The following is a 20968-nucleotide window of genomic DNA, read 5'->3' on the forward strand; positions in this document are numbered from 1 at the left end:
AAGATCTTCATAGAAATGGCAAATATCAGAGTTTCCTTTCAAGTCTCGATGCTCACTAAAAGCAACTATGATAATTGGAGCTTAAAGATGATTGCTCTCCTTGGTGTACATGATGTGTAGGAGGTAGTCGAGAAGGGCCACACCGAACCAGAGAATGTAGAGAGTCTTTCTCAAGCTCAAAAGGGCTTGAGAAACTCAAGGAAGAGAGACAAGAAAGCTCTCTATCTAATCTATCAAGGATTAGATGAAGATACTTTTGAGAAGATTTTCGGAGTCAAGTCAGCCAAGGAAGCATGGGAGAAGCTTAAGATCTCTTACAAGGGAGCAAATCAAGTCAAAAAGGTAAGTCTCCATACTTTGATAAGAGAGTTTGAAGCATTGCATATGAAAGAAAGAGAGCTAGTCTCTGATTACTTTTCAAGAGTTTTAACGGTTACTAATCAATTAAAAAGAAATGGTGAGAAGTTAGATAATGTAAGAATTATGGAGAAAATTCTTAGAACATTAGATCAAAAGTTCGAACATATTATCACCATTACCAAAGAAACCAAAGACTTGGAGGCCATGTCAATAGAGCAACTCCTTCGTTCGTTGCAAGCTTATGAAGAAAAGAAAAAGAAGAAGGAAGAGATCGTGGAGCAAGTCCTCAAGGCACACGTCACTAGCACAAAAATACCGTAAAACATCGTTGTTTTTTAGTCTTTCAAGGTAGACGTCATATCGGGAGACGTTAAACTAACGTCGAATTTAAAAATTCGACCTTAATCAAATTGACGTCGAACTTTGTCAATATTCGACGTTAAGCAATTTTTTTATTTTTTTTAATTAATTGTGATCCTTTTTTACAATTCTACGAGACCTGAAAAGCAGAAAAACAATAAATTTCAATTTTTAGTATTTTATAAAGGATAAACTATGAACGTGTAGTATAGTATCAACAACAAACAACAGTAACAAACAACAAACAAGTTCAATCAAACAAGAACAACAACAAACAAGTTCAACCAAATAACAACAACAAACAAGTTCAACAAAAAAAACAAATAAGTTCTTCAAAACGAAAACGAAAACTAACCTTCAAAAGGTAGGTTCGTCGGAATAAAGTGTTTCCACCAGTGAGAGAGAAAGCCGAATGCGCCTATGAAGGACAAGAACATGAAAATAATCGGTCAAAACAAACGAAAATTATACATAAAGTAGTTAATTAACTTGCATTTATATCAAATGAAAGAAAGATTATATGTGATGGTCGTCAAACTTCGTTCAAGAAAAGTTTGAGAAGAGAATAGGGTCTCGCGCACTAAGATAAAGTGAATGAATTTTCAATTTCCCACTCAAATTAAAAAGGGGAAACTTTTGGTTGACAAATAATACGTCGAAACCCCTACAGAATTCGACGTATTATTGGTGGTTTAAAAGAAAAAGCAATTAAAAAGGGGTAACTCTTTGGCTTCTGGCTGAAAAATAATACATTAAAGCCCCTACAAAATTCGACGTATTATATGTAAATTAAAAGAAAAAAGAAAAAAAGAATTAAAAAGGGGTTATTTTTGGCTTCTGGTTGACAAATAATATGTCGAAGCCCTTACAGAATTCGACGTATTATTTTTTGTTTAAAAGAAAAAAGAAAAAAGAATTAAAAAGAGGTAACTCTTTGACTTCTGGCTGAAAAATAATACGTCAAACCCCTTTAGAATTCGATGTATTATTGATGGTTTAAAAAAAAAAGAAAAAAGAATTAAAAAGGGTGACTCTTTGGCTTCTGACTGACAAATATTACGTCGAACCCCTACAGAATTCGACGTACTATGGTGGTTTAAAAGAAAGAAGAAAGAGAATGATGCGCTGGTTTAAATAATTACCATCATGGAACGTCGAATTGAATGGAGCTTCGACGTTCTACAATTGCATTTATTTACAAAAATGCCACCGGTCATTTTTAACGTTGGCTATTCAGTGGTTAGACGTTAAACACGTGACGTTATACGTTGTTTTTGCACTTGTGCGTTGATTCAAGAAAAGAAGAAAATGCACACAACCAATCAAGGCGAAGTTATAGTCAAGAACAAGGACGAGGGCATGCATATGGACGTGGACAAGGACGAAGACCTAACAACAATAACCAAAGAGGAGAAAGCTCTAACAAAGGTTGTGGGAGAGGAAATTAGAATTCAAGGTATGACAAGTCCCGAATCAAGTGTTACAATTGTGATAAGTTTGGACATTATGTTTCTGAATGTAGAGCCCCTAACAAAGTAAAGTCGAAGAGAAAGCCAATTATGCTGAAGAAAGGTGTCAAGAAGATGGTACCTTGCTACTGGCTTTCAAGGACCAAGATAAAGGCAAGGATAATCAATGGTACCTTGATAGTGGAGCAAGTAACCATATGTGTGGGAAAAGAAGAATGTTCATAGAGCTTGATGAAATAGTAAAGGGAAACGTGACTTTTGGAGATGAATCAAAGGTGGCGGTGAAAGGAAAAGGTAATATCCTCATTCGACTAGAGAATGGAGAACATCAATTTATTTCCAACGTATATTATGTGCCAAGCATGAATAACAACATCTTAAGCTTAGGAGAACTCTTAGAGAAAGGTTATGACATTCAACTTAAGAATAATAACCTTTCTATAAGAGATAATACAAGTAGATTCATTGCAAAGGTGTCAATGACAAGAAATAGAATGTTCGTGCTCAACATTCAAAGTGATGGCCCACAATGTCTCAAGATGTGTTGCAAAGACCAATCATGGCTTTTGCATCTTCGATTTAGCCATCTTAATTTTAAAGGATCAGAGTTGTTCTCTAAGAAGGCAATTGTGAGAGGCTGTCTTATATTACTCACCCTACCAAGTTTGTGAAGGATGTCTAGTTTGAAAACAATTTCGATTTGAGTTTTCCAAATGAGTCGGACTCAAGAGCTCAAAAGCCATTAGAACTCATTCACGCAGATGTGTGTGGAGCAATCAAGCCAAGATCACTTGGTATGAGTAATTATTTTCTTCTCTTCATTGATGAATTTTCAAGAAAAAACATGGGTATATTTCTTAAAAGAAAAATCAGAAGTATTCGAGAACTTCAAGAAGTTTAAAGCCCATGTTGAGAAGGAAAGTGGCCTTCTGATCAAAGCTTTGAGATCCGATCGTGGAGGAGAGTTCACATCAAAAGAGTTTCAGAAGTATTGTGAAGATAATGGAATCAGACGACAGTTGATAGTACCAAAATCCCCTCAACAAAATGGAGTGACTGAAAGGAAGAATAGAAGAACCCTAAAGATGGCAAGGAGCATGCTTAAAAGCAAGAGACTTCTAAAGGAGTTTTGGGCTGAAACCGTTATGTGTGCAGTCTATCTAACCAACCTCTCTCCAACTAGAAGCATTAGTGGAAAAACACCACAAGCAGCATGGAGTGGAAGAAAGCCAGGCATTTCTCATCTTAGAGTCTTTGGAAGCATAGCTCATGTGCATATACCAGATGAGAAATGAAGTAAGATTGACGACAAAAGTGAAAAATACATCTTCATTGGTTACAACACCAACTCCAAAGGGTACAAACTCTATAATCCTGATACAAGGAAAACAATCATCAGTCGGAATACAGTATTTGATGAAGAAGGAGAATGGGATTGGTTGACAAACTGTGAGGACCATATCTTCTTCCCGTGCGTTGAAGAAGATGACGTGGAACAACAACAGCAACTGGAAGAGGCACTTGCTACTACACCCAATTCACCAAATACAACCCTTCAAGATGATGAAAGCTCAAGTGAAAGAACGCCACGATTTTGAACTCTCTAAGAAATATATGAGGTAACTGAAAATCTAGACAATGTTACCTAATTTTATCTATTTGTAGACTGTGACCCATGAACTTCCAATAAGCAATTGAAAAAAAGAGTTGGAGAAATGCGATGGATGAAGAGATCATGGCAATAATTAAGAATGCTACTTGGGAGCTAGTCTCGCTTCCAAAAGGGAACAAAACAATTGATGTCAAGTAGGTCTACAGTGATATGAACTGAATAAGATGATGACAAAGTGGGAAATAACCTCTTTCTGATAAACTAAGTAAACGTAAGGTAAATGCGTAAATGTATTTCATACTCTCTACAAGTCTATTTCTCTTGTTTCCAAAACTCAACAGATTAGGATATCCACTTAACCAAATACAATCATGAATCTTAATCTTCATTCAAACATTACTCCCGTATTTGCAAGTTTTAATAAAAAAAAAGGTTTGGAGAAAAGAATAAGCAAAGGTAATTTGAGAAAAGAATAATCAGATTTTACAAGGTGTTTATACACCTAAATTCATGTGATATTTTTACACATTTAATTGGTAGTCTAGGAGTATTTGTTGTTTTGGTGTCAGAAAATTATGCAAAATTAATCTACGAAGCTCCCCATGAGCTTGTTGCATCAATTCGCACAGTCTTTGTGATAGGCAGTGTGTAAAACATGAATCAACCATCAAAATGTAATGTAATTATCCATTCTAACATCATCAACAACAAAACACCACATCATAAGTGCATTACTAGCATAGTTATGGCCTACAAGCTTCAAAGAGCAAGGTTTAAGGGCTCAAAGATCAAAGCCACCAAGAGAGGAGCTAGACAAGTTTCAATGTAGTGTTAGGCCAACCTATGTCTATCAGAACAAGGTTTATTCTTCATAATAGGACATTTTGAGTAAGTTTTGTTTGGTTGAGTAAGCTGGACAAGTTTCAATATCCATTATTGATGTCAAAAATTATTGTTTAAATCATAAGTCTTCATTTAGTGAGTTAAATTATTGATTTCAAGGGTTGATTAGTGAACAAAAAAAAGGTATTCAAATGAGGAAGTGTAGTTCTGCTGAATCAACCAAACGATGCAATTCAAGTAGGAACAGCTCAAGCCAACAGCTCCAAGACTGTGTCAACAGTTCTTCTTGATGACTACATTGGTGACAAACTAAGTAAGGAAGTTTTTCTTAGAGTGGAGCATACAGCCACTACCCATGCGAAAGAGCTATTAGAACAGCTACACTTTTTTAACATAATTACATCCCTTTCCTTTGCTCAATGATTATTAGAGTCTGAGACAAAAGGGTTATTATTTAAAGAACATAACTAGATGACACAAGTTTATTGTTCACTACGCTATCCCCTTTTTTTCTTTGTATGTTGTGATACCGCATAGGAGGAGTCAAAATGCACAAAAGAAAGAGAAAAAGAGAGGCTGACTACTTCTAACCTATTCTTTTCTCCCTGTTTTGTCTATCATATTGGTCACTCTAGCACAACTCACGACCAAACAACAATGTACAGACATGAAAAAAATCTTGCTTTGAAAAATGGACTAATGCAATACAGCAATCTTATTCACGACACATGCACAATCATAGTAAAACAATGAGCACTTCGTTCACAAACAAAGAACTTACCTCCATGCTACAACCTCCCTAGATGAAGATAGCCTCCTAAGACCACGATAGAGGAAAAAGAGAACAATGTCCACACCTTTTCCCGTGAGTGTGCTTCACTCCACCTTCGACGCCCCACAACGCAAGCCTGCAAAATGCACTAGAGAGCATCATAACAGTGCGCATTTGCGAAGCGGAAAAACGACACACTTACCAATTCTGCGAACGATCCTTTACGAATGGCTCTGCCTCTACGCGTGAGGGAAGAGATGGAGAACGTTTAGCCTTGAACAAACCCTCCAACGAAGCGCATCTGTGCGAATGAGCTCACCATGGTCAGCCTCTACAACGATAGAACGAAGCGCCATCGAAGAGTGGGGTCTGCAACTACCTACGCGAACGAAGGAGACAACGTTCGTGAATGAAACCTCTGGCTATGGTTCGAAGTAACCAATTTGGGGGAATGCCTGGGCGAGGGTTCCCTAGATCGATTTCTGAAAGGGTGAGGGTTCTCTAGCTCGATTTCTAAAAGGGAAGAGGTATTTGGCTCGAAGAATCAAAATAAGGGAGGGAAACCCAAGTCTTGGAGTTTAATAAAAGACCAACTTACCGGCGACAGAATACCCTTCGGTAATGCCTTCGGTAAAATGCATTTACCGAGGGCCTTTAACCCATCAGTAATATCTCGTAGGTAATAAAACCTTCCCTGTAAAGGAAAAGTTTAATCTTTCTGTGGAGGAAGGGATTCAATAATTTTTTTCTTGAGAAGAGTGATGTAATTTTTAATTTTTATATATTGAATTCTCAATTTTAATTTTTTTTAAAAATAATATATAAAATAAATCAGTTTAAAATTGAGCAAAATCAACTAAATTAATGTACTTAGGGTGTTGCTCCCTCCACCACCCCAAGTGCTCCTGCACCTCCCCACTATTTTCTTTTATTTCAAAAATACTCTACACCTCCTCACTATTTTCTTTTATTTCAAAAATACCCTACACCTCCCCACTATCCTCAATAATCTTTCTCTCTCTGCATTAATGGAGCATTCATATGGCTCAGATTTGAACTTGTGATATATTGCAAAATATAAAATTCAGAGAAACTTCAATATTAGTGCTTCTACCACTTTCACTTTATAAACTTAAAAGTTAGATGCAAATGCAAAATAATAAACATAATAATATTAATAGTAAATAATAATATATTATTATTATTATTATATACTAACTTTATAATAACGAAATAACTAAATAAATTACAAGTCTTTAACAAATAACTTTTCTTTTATATTTTAAGTATTTAATAATATTTTTATATTATTTATCTAATAAATTAAATACTTTATTCAAGTTATTTGAGTCATGTAAATAATATTCAAGTTATTTTACATTTTGCAATATATCACAAGTTCAAATCTGAGCCATGTAAATGCTCCATTAAAGTAGTGAGAAAGAAAAAGATTGTTGAGAATATAAATGTTCCATTAATGCAGAGAGAGAAAGAGAAAGATTCTTGTGCAGAGAGAGAAAGAAAAAGATTGTTGAGAATATAAATGTTCCATTAATGCAGAGAGAGAAAGAGAAAGATTGTTGAGGATAGTGGGAAGGTGTAGGGTATTTTTGGAATAAAAGAAAATAGTGGGGAGGTGGAGAGTATTTTTGAAATAAATGAAAATAGTGAAGAGGTGCAGGAGCACTTGGGGTGATGGAGGGAGCAACACTCATGTACTTATTCTGGAAAAAGGATAGTGAATCGGTTCAATATGAGATAAGCTGTTTGGATGTTTATATTTTGTATTTCCTATTTTGTCATTAATGTATGTATTGTGTTCATTTTTTTTTATTATAACTAACATATTTTTGTAACGGTTACTTTTTTAAGCTTTTTTAATACTTTAAATAGTTTTACTTTTCTTTTAATTTTCACATGTTGATTATTTTGTATGTAGGTTCAAGTTTAATTTTGAGTATATTTGTATAATCATATAATTAAATTAAATCTATATAAATTTTCATAATTATATTTTCTTTTACATTTAAATTGTTTTTCTTTAAAAGTTGTTTAATTACATTTATTTCATACACATATTACTTTCATGTTTGAATTATTTTACAATTATAAAATTTTAATATATTTTTTTCAATTCAATAGTTATTTAAAGATATTTTTATTAAGTTAAATTAATACTTTTATATTTGAAATTTATTTAAATTATAGTTACATTCAATTTTCTATACACGTGAGAATATGAATCCAAATTTTAAATTTTGAAATTTCTATGATTTTTAAAGTTTAAAGATTATCATTGATTAATAATTAAAAATTCAATGTGATTATTGTCTCTTACATGGTAATGTAAGCACACTACAATGACTAAAACTATTGCATAGCCCGATACAACCAACATGGTTATATGTATGGAAGAAATCATTTATCAAATTCATTTAGGGTTTTACTAACTTGCTTGATTTGTGGTTGAGGTTATCAAGTTAATACTATTTCTCAACGCAATTTTAGTATTGCAAAGTACTATTTAAGAAAGTAAATATGGTAAAAGTAACCCTGAGTCATCTCCTAATGAATACGGAATTGTTTTTCAATATTTAACTCTTATGAATGTTATGCAATGCTTAAGAATAAAAGTGAGAAACTATATTAATAAAGTTAATGTTTGAAGAATGTTTGAAAAACAAATAAGAAACTTAGAAACAATTATAATAAATTAGGCTAATTCCACTGCTTTTCCAAAATAAATTCATCATCGGTTATCCATATATTATTATTCAATTGATTATTGTTCGAGTTTCAAATTAATTAAAGTACATTCTCAATTAACTTGAGGGCGATCACACAATCAACCAAAGTAGATTCTCAATCAAATGCAAGACCTTTCTATATTATTCATAATGAATTCAACCAAAGTGTACATTCTTAATCGAATTCTATTGTGTTTAATCATATCTATTCTTAAATCTCCTAATCAAATTATAAGTTAATTAATTAAAGTAAATTCTCAATTAATTATAGTTGAAATTTTTACCACCAATCAAAGTATATTCTCAATTAGTAGCAAAAACTCGTTTAATCATATGACAGTTCTTAAATTCAATCAAAGTACATTCTCAATCAAACCTAGAAACCTTTGAACTCATATGATCAATATGCATGTAGATTCAAACACCTTATGATGCAAAAATGATTACTTTTAATATGATTGTCCAAAATTACATTTCAACCCTTTTTATTTTATTCAAAATTACACATAAGTCTAGAAATTTCCTCTAATTGCACTTTAGCCTTTTCTTTCTTTTCAAAATTGCATATGAGCCCTGAGTTGACAAGATTGGACCAGCTTTGGCTAGAGTTTAACATCATCTATTTTGTATATTGGACATTTAAATTTAACTCTTTCACTAGTGTAGTCAAGGGAAACGACAACGGTTATTTTCGCACATAAGCAGCGATTCTACAACTGAGGCTTATATAGGTGAGGCAAAAAGTCTATCCTTTTTACCTCGGTTGTGGACCGAAGCAAAAAAAATAGACTTTTTTGCCTCAGTTCTAAGATAACCGAAGTAGTAGGATTTTCCTTTTTTTTAATTTTTTTAAAAGGACTTTTCGCCTCGGTTCTACTTGAACCGAGGTAGTATCTTGAACTTTTCCAAATTTTTACTCTCGTATCTTTTTTCGCAAAAAATGAAATAATTTAATTTTCTTTTAAATTAAGTGATATTTTTCACTCAATTTTATCTCTCTTCTGTATTCCTCATTTCCCTCACTTTCTTTGATTTTCCTGTCTTATTGTATTATAATCCAACAAGATTATGTCTCCCAAATTATCTTTGATTTTTCAGTCTTATTGTCTTATAATCCAAAAAGATTATGTCTCCCAAATTATAGTTATCAAGGAATAAAAACATAAATTCTGACTTTTGTGGTAAACTCGCAGCAAATGAAATATATGTAAATGTTTGCCATGGTTCCACAACTCTCAAAGAAAGTGGTGCAATCAGTCCACATACAAAGAGTGTCAGGCAAATGACAGTCTGCACAAATTCTGCAACAACACCATTCAACACAAAAAGTTAAACTTCTAAATCACAGACTCGCTTCTTCATACACAACATTGCAAGTTCCTCCTTTTCAGCTTAGCATAAGTAACCATGAAAATTAGAAACTTAATTTTATATATCTTTGAGTAAAAGTTCTTAACAGAAGGATCTGAAATATAGCCTAAAAAATTAAATCTTATATATTGCACTCCTAGCAAAGTTTTGGCATCCTAAAATGAAACAAGAAAACAAGCATTATAATGAAGCCTTATGAAGATGCTAAGAGTTCCATTATGTGTTCTAAGAATGACAAAGGCTTTGGAATATGTAAAATCAAGATTACTACCCAGGTTGACAGCAACAAAGACATAACTCTCTACAAGGTTAAGCTAAATCATTGCGAACTCTTCAATCAGAACAAGTAATGAAGCACCCAGATAGGCCAAGCAGTGCGAAAAATAATACAGCTCCTGCATTAGAAATTACCAACAAAAAATTAACCAAAACCAATATCTTTTTGACTTTGGAACAACGAAACATTGAACCCAAGGCAATGGACTCAAAATAATTCACGAAAGAAATATTGCATTAGCATGTTGATGACACAATTAAAGTTAATCATAATTTACCACATATGTAGTAAAAGCTCATTTCACTATCAAAACCCTAGAAAAGACGAAGCCAATATTGCTGGTAACCATCAATAAGATAAACCAAATATTCCAGTGATGCAATGACCTGCACAGGCATTGAAGGGGTTGAATCAGATTAACTATACTCACTCATAAAGTACAAATGAACAAGTATATACATGGCCAGACAAATCGAAACAAATCACCTACAAGCTAGACAGACAGAAAAATAAACAAAATGTCTCTGGTGACAAAAAACCAATATTTCAGGGTACGCCATTTCCTATCAGCAGCAACGTGAACACACAAATGGTAAGGAGCCTTGCATGTTGTACAGTGAGCAAAGGCAAACCCTTCCCGCAAAACAAAAAAAAAATTAAGTCAAAGGCAAAGACGCACTCCAAAGGCAAAACCCTTCCTTGCATGTTGTCACCGCCACACTCCAAAACCAACAACAAGCAACTTCCAAAGACAGTGAAGACAAGTCCTGTGGTGAAGTTAAAGGCATCATCGGCAGTAGAGACCTTGACGCCGTCGACGGAATGGAGTACCTCATCAAGTGGAAAGACGACCACGAGTCGTCTTGGGTTCCCGCAGACTTCATAGCCAAAGACGTCATCGTCGAGTATGAAACCACGTGGTGGACTGCCGCGAAGAAGGCCGATGAGCCCACGTTGAGGAACCTCATCGAATCTGGCGACGATCGTGATGTAGACGCTGTGGACGCCAAAGGTTGTACCGCGCTCCTCTTCGTAGCCAGACTTGGCTCGGAACCGTGAGTGAAGCTGCTGGCGGAAGCGGGCACGAACCTAGACCACCACGACCGCAGCGGCAGTCTCGCTACGCTGCACATGGCAGTAGGATACGTGCGGCCCGGTGTTGCGAAGGTGCGAAGGTGCTGCTGGATCTGGGCGCGGATCCTGAGGTGGCGGATGACCATGAAAGAACGACGTTGGATCTAGCATAGGAGATTCTGAAGGCGACACCAAAGGGGAATGTTGCAGTTCAGGCACAAGATTGGGCTTGAGAGTGGTTAGGGTTTTGGAAGGGGCTCTATTCGAGTATGCCAAGTTTGAGTGGGTGAAGGATCTTGTAAGAGGACAGAGGTTTCTGACTCGGTTCCTCGTAGAACTGAGGCAATATAGTGGGTTAGCAGTGTTTTCTGCCTCGGTCTCCTGAATAACCGAGGTAGTATATTCTCTTAGGCAGCGGTTGTCTTAGAACCGAGGTATATAGTATATAAAAAATTACAGCTTTTGCCTTCGCGTTTTTATATGCTTCGATTTTTCAAAAACTGAAGCCTAATGGATGATTTAAAATACAAATTTTGCACTAGTGTTTTGATCATTGAAATGTTAACTTCAACTACATCAACAAACGTTATAACGTAGAAGAATAATTTATGCACTAAAAATAACTTTTTACGTCTCTTTAATTCTCAAATTCAATAAATTCAATCATCACAAATTTATTTAAAATTAATCATTTAAACACAAGAATCTCATCAAAATTTAAAATTTTAAAATATAAATACAAAAATAAATATCCACTCATCAATTACCAAATTGATTGAAAAAAAATTGACATCCTTTTTTCTTGTAAACTGAGTGTATTTGTTCTATTATATTTAGCTTGTAAAATTCACATTTGTGGATACTTTTGTGATCTCCTAATATGTAACCAATGAAACCATTGTCACCTGTTCACGATTTACTTTTCGTTTCTTTAATTTTCAATTTTTTTTTACATATTACTATTATATTTCTATTTTACCGAAAAGGGTTAAAATATGATACAAAATAGAATAAGCTAAACAAATCCATACCACATAAAAAAAACATTTATTGTTATCTAATTATTTGTTGTATTTATATATTTATTAAGTTAATTATGCAAGAACAAGAAAGAAGAATTCTTACTCATAAGTTAAACAATAAAACAATAACTATATGCTATTTATTTTCCTTTATCTATATCTTACCTTTTACATGAATGGTGATTTTATGCATTTCATTACATTAGATGAAATTAAATTCGAGAAATGATAAATCAAATAAAAATATCATTATTTAATTTTGTAAAATAAAGTATTTATATTAAATTCTAATTATATTTTATAAACTTAAATTTATATTATAAATATATTTTAGTTTTAAAAACTTTACTGTATTACACGGATATAAATATTTAAAAATATTTGAAAACAAAAATATATAATATATAATCACACATATTTATTTATTATTTATCTTTTCTAAAATTTAAATTCACAATTAATTACTTATTGAATGAAATACAAGTTCATAAACATTCTAAATATTTAAAAGTTATTCATAGCTGTCAGTTATTTAGTTGAAATAAAATATTTAAAATTATCACTTATAGTTTATTTTTTACTCTTAATTTGATTTAAAAGTTATATCATTCATTAGAAATAAATGTTGAATGATTTATTATAGGTAATATATGATGACTTTTGTAACATCCCAAAATACAGTAATAACCATAAATTAGAATTAATTACATTTAACAGTAAAACCGTGCAGTCTTTACACTAAGATCAGAGTTCCAAAAGTCAAAAGGATTTAAGTACAGAATTCAACTACCGTACTACAGAAAATAAGAGTTATGAACGAACGGTTTTACAAAACATTAACCGAACGTTCAAATATTAAAACCAAACGGCTAAAAACTACAAGATTAACGAGCGCTCTAGGACTCGGCTTTGACTTCCACTTCTACCAGATTTTCTTCTTCAATGACGTCTTCTAGCAAGGCCTCGCCTTCTGCTCACATCCACACGGATGATCATTGCAAAGACAGGACGGACGTACAAGGACGAGAGACAACACAAGGAAAACGAAGGGTAAGCTTATGGAATTTAATTCATACTTCAACATATAATTTTAATAATTCAAACAACACACAAACATATAGTTCAATATAGTTCAACATGTATAATCATACGAAATCTATTACCAGACAGACCGTCCGGACTGTATGAATCTGCGTAGCTACAGGCGTCCTTGCACCCGAGTGGTGTAGTAACTGGGTTACACTCAACAGCTGCCACTCGAGGTTAGCCCTATCCAAAGTACCCCTAAGGACTAGGACCTCCTGCCGTTCCCACATATGACCTACCCCCCTCTACGTGAGGATGAGTACTCACGGAACATCAGGATGGACTGCCAGCATTAGCATAACCACAGTCATACTTTACCAAAACCAATATTCAATATATATGAGTCGTTCCTCCCTGGAACGCTCGTACAAAATCCATAATCGTATAATCATTCCATATCATGTTCATCCTTTATAATCTTTTACTTTATTATCATTTTCATCTTTACTTTCATAAACATAAAATAACGAACGTTCAGCCCTCTGAAGAACGAGGACGAACGTTAAGAAAATGGACTGAATGAACTAAGAAATCTATAACGGACGTTACTTTCTATGCGGTTAGTTAAATGAACTAACTCGTTTGGATGTACACTAGTACTTAAAGAAAATTTCATTATGAAGACCTTAGATCGGATCCAATGTAAGAAGGAGAGCCAAAAATATTTAGAACTATCTTTGTAGTAATTCGCATACGGAAGTCCGATGCCAGTAAATGACCGAACGTGGAAAAATGGGAAATCTTGTTACAGTTGAACGAACGCTATTTTATCCAGGTTGATTATAAAATAATACGAACGCTTGGTATAAGACAGAGCACTACTTAGGACGAACGCTAGGTATACGACCGAGCGCTACTTACAACGAACGCAAGGTATAAGACCGAGAGCTCATTAGGACGAACGCTAGGTATACGACCGAGCGCTGCTTATGACGAACGCTAGGTATAAGACCGAGCGTTACTAATTTTAAAGTATAAGGGTATAAATATTATTATTTCATTTCAGAGACTCGGATACCGCTAGGCTGAGCCGAACGCTCAGACGTAGCATTTCACAGGAGGACGCTCGTTCTCGACCAGAGTTCTTTCCGAATGAAAGAATTCCATTTTAAACCGTTTACTAGGAAACCGAACGGTATAAGACCGTTCGATGATGAGCGTACATTATCATGGTAAGAAATGTCATATTCAAATTTTTCATCTATTCTAACTCAACATTTATCACACAGTTCATATCTTATAATTTCATATCAATTATCAATTCATATACTTTATAGGATTTGTATTACAATTCATACTTCACAATAATTATCCATATTCACATTCATACATATCAACCATCATCATACATACTCAATCAGCATATACTTCATACATTCAGTCAATAACGGACGCTCATACAACATACAAGTATCAATTAAATTAAATAAGCTTCCCTTACCCGGATTCTTGACTGAAACGTTCTATACGCAAGATTTTGGTTCGTCCGCTTACAACTTTCTATCCTCACGATCACTTAACAATTCCAACTTAATCTAAACACATGAACATCGAAAATACTTAGACTACACCCTTGCATGCAGCCAAAACTTGGTTTTGCATGAAACCTAGAAACGAGCGGCTAAGGCAGATAACTTACCAGTTCAGAACCTGGATCTGTTCGGTCCAAAATGGAGCTTACGGCGTCGGGACTTCTTCTACGGTTTCTGAAATGGGATCGGAGAAAGGAGGGATGAGTCACAGTAGAGAGAAGAAGGAAGCTTTCTAGAGAGAAGGAGGAGGAAAATGGAGAGTTCAGATTTTTGGAAGATGAAGAGTGCATGCAGAGAGAGTGGGAAGAAGGTTTCAGAAAAAAATCATTTTTTTTCTTCCCATGCAGAACGATCGTCCGCTCTCCTGCTGACACCTGCATTCCACTACTGATTTTCGAACTTTCCATTATTGACACTTGGCGTCAGCGTGCAGTGTTTGGGTGCGTTTTTAATGAAATTTGAACAGGGTTTGGGCGCATTAAATGCGATTTAACAGGTGGGATTTTTGGGTTAAATTTCCAAGGCCTTACAACTTTTTTTACACAGTTATTTATTTATTTAATTTGTCAAACTTAACACGTTATATTGTATATAATTATTATAAAAAATATTTAATAATAATTTAAATTAATATACAAACAATATTTTGATAATTTATTATTATCATTATTATTACAATTTTAAATATAATATATAAAATTAATCAATTCTAAAAAATTTACTTTTATCATTGAATATTAAATATAATTAAATAAAAAAATATACCTGTGCATTATACAGGTATAATTATTAGTTAGAATATAAAATGAGTTTACAAAATTTATCAGAAATGACTAAAAGAAAGCCAATAGGGAAGGAGTAAACCCAAAAGAAAAACTACAATTTCATCATAAACAGAGGTTTAGGAATCCTCCCATTTGGTGAACCACGAATATATGAAATATGAAACTCATTACGAATTGAATGCTTTGTCCAAAAAGATTAGTAGCCCTATATATATTTTTTGTTATGCTTCCTAATCTCAAAACCCAATTCTATTCTTCACTATAAAATATATGGAAAGGAAGTTCCAAAACTAGTGCAGAATTGGCTTTTAACGTCCCCCCATAGACGTCCGTCCACAAAAGCTCCAACGTATATAATTGACCGGTGACATATTCGTAAATAAGTGAAACTCGAGACGTCCGTCCTTGGTCGAGCTGGACGTTTATAATATTATAGACGTCCGTGGGAGGGGGACGGACGTCTACTAGGCTCCCCATGTCAGCCCTTAAACGTCCGTCCTAGGGCGAGACGGACGTTTATAATATTATGAACGTCTGTCTGGGGGGGATAGACGTTCACTAGGCTGAACACTGAACCCCATGGTCATCCCTTAGAACGTCCGTCCAGGAGCGAGACGGACGTTTCTAATATTATGAACGTCTGTCTGGGTGGGACGGACGTCTAGTAGGCTGAACAAGTGAACGTTTCAGTCCCCATGGTCAGCCCTTAGAACGTCCGTCCTGGGGCGAGACGGACGTCTATAATATTATGAACGTCCGTTAGAGGGGGACGGACGTTCACTAGGCTGAACACTGAACCCCATGGTCATCCCTTAGAACGTCCGTCCAGGGGCGAGACAGACGTTTATAATATTATGAACGTCCGTCTGGGTGGGACGGACGTCTAGTAGGCTGAACAAGTGAACGTTTCAGTCCCCATGGTCATCCCTTAGAACGTCCGTCCTGGGGCGAGACGGACGTTTATAATATTATAAACGTCCGTCTGGGTGGGACGGACGTTCATTAGGCTGAACACTGAACGTTTCAACTCCCCATGTGTCAGCCACTTGAACGTCCGTCCTGGGAGGGCGCGGACGTTTATAATATTATAGACGTCTGGGGGAGGGGGGCGGACGTTCACTAGGCTGAACACTGAACGTTTCAACTCCCCATGTGTCAGCCACTTGAACGTCCGTCCTGGGAGGGCGCAGACATTTATAATATTATAGACGTCCGAGGGAGGGGGGCAAACGTTCACTAGGCTGAACACTGAACGTTTCAACTCCCTATGTGTCAGCCACTTGAACGTCCGTCCTGGGAGGGCACAGACGTTTATAAGATTATAGACGTCCGGGGGAGGGGGGCGGACGTTCACTAGGCTGAACACTGAACGTTTCAACTCCCCATGTGTCAGCCACTTGAACGTCCGTCCTGGGAGGGCGCGGACGTTTATAATATTATAGACGTCTGGGGGAGGGGGGCAGACGTTCACTAGGCTGAACACTGAACGTTTCAACTCCCCATGTCAACCACTTGAACGTCTGTCCTGGGAGGGCGCGGACGTTTATTAGATTATAGACGTCCGGGGGAGGGGGGCGGACGTTCACTAGGCTGAACACTGAACGTTTCAACTCCCCATGTGTCAGCCACTTGAACGTCCGTCCTGGGAGGGCGCGGACGTTTATAATATTATAGACGTCTGGGGAAGGGGGGCGGACGTTCACTAGGCTGAACACTGAACGTTTCAACTCCCCATGTCAACCACTTGAACGTCTGTCCTGGGAGGGCGCGGACGTCTATAAAAATATTAATATTGTAAACGCGAACCCGAGAGCAGCTACGCTCGTCTTCCCCCCGCGAACGCTGTCTGCTCCATTGATTTTCCAGGTGCGTTTTCTCTTTTTTGGACCGTTTAAATTAACTTTCAATCCGATTACATTGCTTTGTGATGAAATACCTTTGATTTGAACCGATTAAAAATCGTTTTCGGTATGTTTTTTTGCAGTTCCGTGTTCTTGGGCGGATTCTTTGACTGTTTTTGGGCTACGTTTTATGTCGTTCCCTCCTCGATTTCCATCCCTTTGACTATTTTTGGGCTACATTCTTAGGTCGTTCCGGCAGTGCACAAACGGACGTCCAACCCCCAGCCCCTACCACTAACAATGCAGCCAAGTAGACGTCAAGGGTTGAGGCGCCGGACGTCTATATGGATGTCTATATAGACGTCCGGCCTGACACAACGAACGTCTATATAAACGTCCGGCCTAACATAGCGGACGTTTATATAGAAGTCCGGCCTGACACAACGGACGTTTATATAAACGTCCGGCCTGACACAACGGGCGTTTATATAAACGTCCGGCCTGATACAACGGACGTCCACATAGACGTCACCCACATAGACGTCCGTTGGAGGTCGGACGTCAAAAGGCCCATAGAATGGACGTCTATAGCCCGTTCTGCACTAGTGCAAATAATGTGAGTGAGCTTGTCTAATTACGACAAAATTAATATAATAGAAAACTACCTTGTCTAAGATGAAATTATGCAACACCAACTATGTAAGCAAATCCCTTTGTCCTTATAATTTATGTGGTGTCTGGCACCTCTTCAACCCAAAACTAAATACATTCCAAACAATCCCTGATCTTTGGCAACGTTCACATTTATAATCAAATAAAGATTACAATTGATCAATCACACTTCTTATGATGTTAAGATGACCAGAAATAAACAATCAAACCAAGAATAAACTTCAATAATGACAAGTATTGTACACAATTTTCACCTCGAAAGAATAAAATATTTTTTTAAATTGAAGGTGGAAAAAACAAATAAAGAACTTACAACGGCCAACTGTATGAAAATGCATAACGAAGTTTTCTTTCTTCCTTCTTCAAATGGAAATTGAGAAATATTGTGTTTTGTGGAGAAGACAAGCAGTAGTTTGTGAGAGAACCACCTTTGGGCAGAGCAAGGAGCCACACACATCTAGTCTGAACAAGATATCACAAAATCATTTTACCAATTGGGGAGTAAAGAATCTTTTACCGAAAACTACATCAAACACCAACCAGATAAAAATATTTAGAAGTAAAAAAAGAAAAATAATAATCAACCTTAAAAAAAACAATTAAAAATTCATATATAAATACAAATCTTACACTATAAATTGATTTTGTAAACTTAAATTAGATTTAAAGTCAACTTTTTAAAATGACTTCAGAATTATTGTTAAAACTTATTCTAATTATATATATATATATATATTTATATTAGAAACTAGTTTTATGAAATTAAATTAAATTTAAAGTGAGCTTATCCACATTGTCATTCTTTGGTTTTCATTATATCTTTCTCTTTTTGTTTCATTCTGTTTCGACAGGATTTAGAACCCTAATCCAAAACATTCAAAGTTGTCTGCTCCGATGTCCGGTTGTGCTGTCTTCTCTCTTCTCCTTGTCCAAGCCGCGGGGGAGGGTGCCTGCAAAAGACACTCCGACGCTCAAGTTAGTGACTTTGCGTAATAATCTTGTAATCAAGATTTTTCTATTAGAGCTCTCAGTTCAGTTCAAGTTAAAAGTTACCTGTCTCCTTTGCCAGAAATATATTTATAAATTCTAATGAGCTTACCGTTAGATCTGACTCATTAACCACCAATGAATGACAATATTAATTGTCAATAAATGACAATTATTTTCATTAACTCCCCGACAATTATTATTATTAACTACCTTAATGACTGATTTAACCGATCGGTTCACTGACCTGAGAGGTTTCATTGGTCGGGCTGATTTTACCGATTGGTTCATTGACCTTAGAGGTATCATTGGTCGGACTGATTTTACTGATCGGTTCACTGACCTGAGAGGTATCATCGGTCGAGCTGACTCTTCTGCACTTTTACCGTTCGGTCGGCTATGAGCCCATATTAACATAAGCCTCCCAAGCCCTAGCAAAAATTTTGATGTTGCGTTGGGTTTATAAAGTTATATCGATCGGTAGAGGATTTTTACCTGAGTTTCAATTAATACTAGCATGCGTTCTTTATCGGCCGATCGGGTTTTGCGCTAAGACTTCCTTTGAAGTGTTCCTCAGTCCAAGGCTAGAGTTCACGAAAGAGCTTGCTTTGCCGCTTGATTTAGGTCTTAGGAGCTCTCTAGAAGCGTGCCCTAAGACCAAGGTGAGAGTTCACAAAAGAAATCTGCCTCACCCGCTCGGTTTAGGTCTTAGGAGCTCTCTAGAAGCGTGCCCTAAGACCAAGGTGAGAGTTCACAAAAGAAATCTGCCTCACCCGCTCGGTTTAGGTCTTAGGAGCTCTCTAGAAGCGTGACCTAAGACCAAGGTGAGAGTTCACGAAAGAAATCTGCCTCACCCGCTCGGTTTAGGTCTTAGGAGCTCTCTAGAAGCGTGCCCTAAGACCAAGGTGAGAGTTCACGAAAGAAATCTGCCTCACCCGCTCGGTTTAGGTCTTAGGAGCTCTCTAGAAGCGTGCCCTAAGACCAAGGTGAGAGTTCACGAAAGAAATCTGCCTCACCCGCTCGGTTTAGGTCTTAGGAGCTCTCTAGAAGCGTGCCCTAAGACCAAGGTGAGAGTTCACAAAAGAAATCTGCCTCACCTAGTTGAAAAATGCTCCCTGCCGATCGGTTGCTCAAAGTTGGCCAAGTAGTTTGTATACAGAGTCCTGTTATCTGCACCGAAGAAAAAACAACATACAAATTTCGAACGGTTAGAAAATTGTAGCTGAATTTAGTTTGAGTTGAGACCGGTCGTGACCGCTTGGTCAACAATGTTGACGCCAGACGTGACCGCTCGGTCAAAAATGACGAGGCCGGACGTGACCGCTCGGTCAAAGATGTCGAGGCGAGACGAACGAGCAAGTGAAACCGTTCGGCCTTTATCTAAATGCGATCGCTCGGTCAAAGATGTCGAGGCGAGACGAACGAGCAAGTGAAACCGTTCGTCCTTGATGTAAATGCGACCGCTCGATCAAAGATGTCGAGGCGAGATGAACGAGCAAGTGAAACCGTTCGGCCTTGATGTAAACGTGACCGCTCGGTCAAAGATGTCGAGGCGAGATGAACGAGCAAGTGAAACCATTCGGCCTTGATGTAAACGTGACTGCTCGGTCAAAGATGTCGAGGCGAGACGAACGAGCAAGTGAAACCGTTCGGCCTTGATGTAAATGTGATCGCTCGGTCAAAGATGTCGAGGCGAGACGAACGAGCAAGTGAAACCATTCGGCCTTGATGTAAATGCGACCGCTCGGTCAAAGATGTCGAGGCGAGACGAACGAGCAAGTGAAACCGTTCGGTCTTGATGTAAACGCTTTAGAGTCTTATGACTTGATTTTCTGCTAGGCATTTACTTTTCTCTCTATAAAGGAAAGTGCACTTCGAGGACACCTCTTTAACCTGAATTGGTGTATAAGATGACTTAACGACCACAGTGTAAGTACCGAAGTTGGTGGTGAGACTCGTTGTCATCACCGATCGGTGTAAATAAACGAGCCTGATTCGGGTTACCGAGCAGCGGCTCTTTACTCATGTCAAGATAAACTCGCGTTCGGGTTAGTGAGCAAGCGTCCGGTCCTGTCACCTGCACTTACAATCTGTGCAAAAGAATAAATGTTAACTATGATTGTATGAATCATCACCGCTCGAGAGGTGTTAAATAAGA

General features: G+C 36.7%; 1 pseudogene; it reads left to right on the forward strand.

The window, feature by feature from the left end:
- The first annotated feature begins 9719 nt into the window (after positions 1–9719).
- LOC108339267 (signal recognition particle 43 kDa protein, chloroplastic-like) lies at positions 9720–11270 on the forward strand (annotated as a pseudogene).
- The last annotated feature ends 9698 nt before the right edge of the window (positions 11271–20968 follow it).

Source organism: Vigna angularis, chromosome 5, assembly GCF_016808095.1.
Source record: "Vigna angularis cultivar LongXiaoDou No.4 chromosome 5, ASM1680809v1, whole genome shotgun sequence".
Taxonomy (NCBI): domain Eukaryota; kingdom Viridiplantae; phylum Streptophyta; class Magnoliopsida; order Fabales; family Fabaceae; genus Vigna; species Vigna angularis.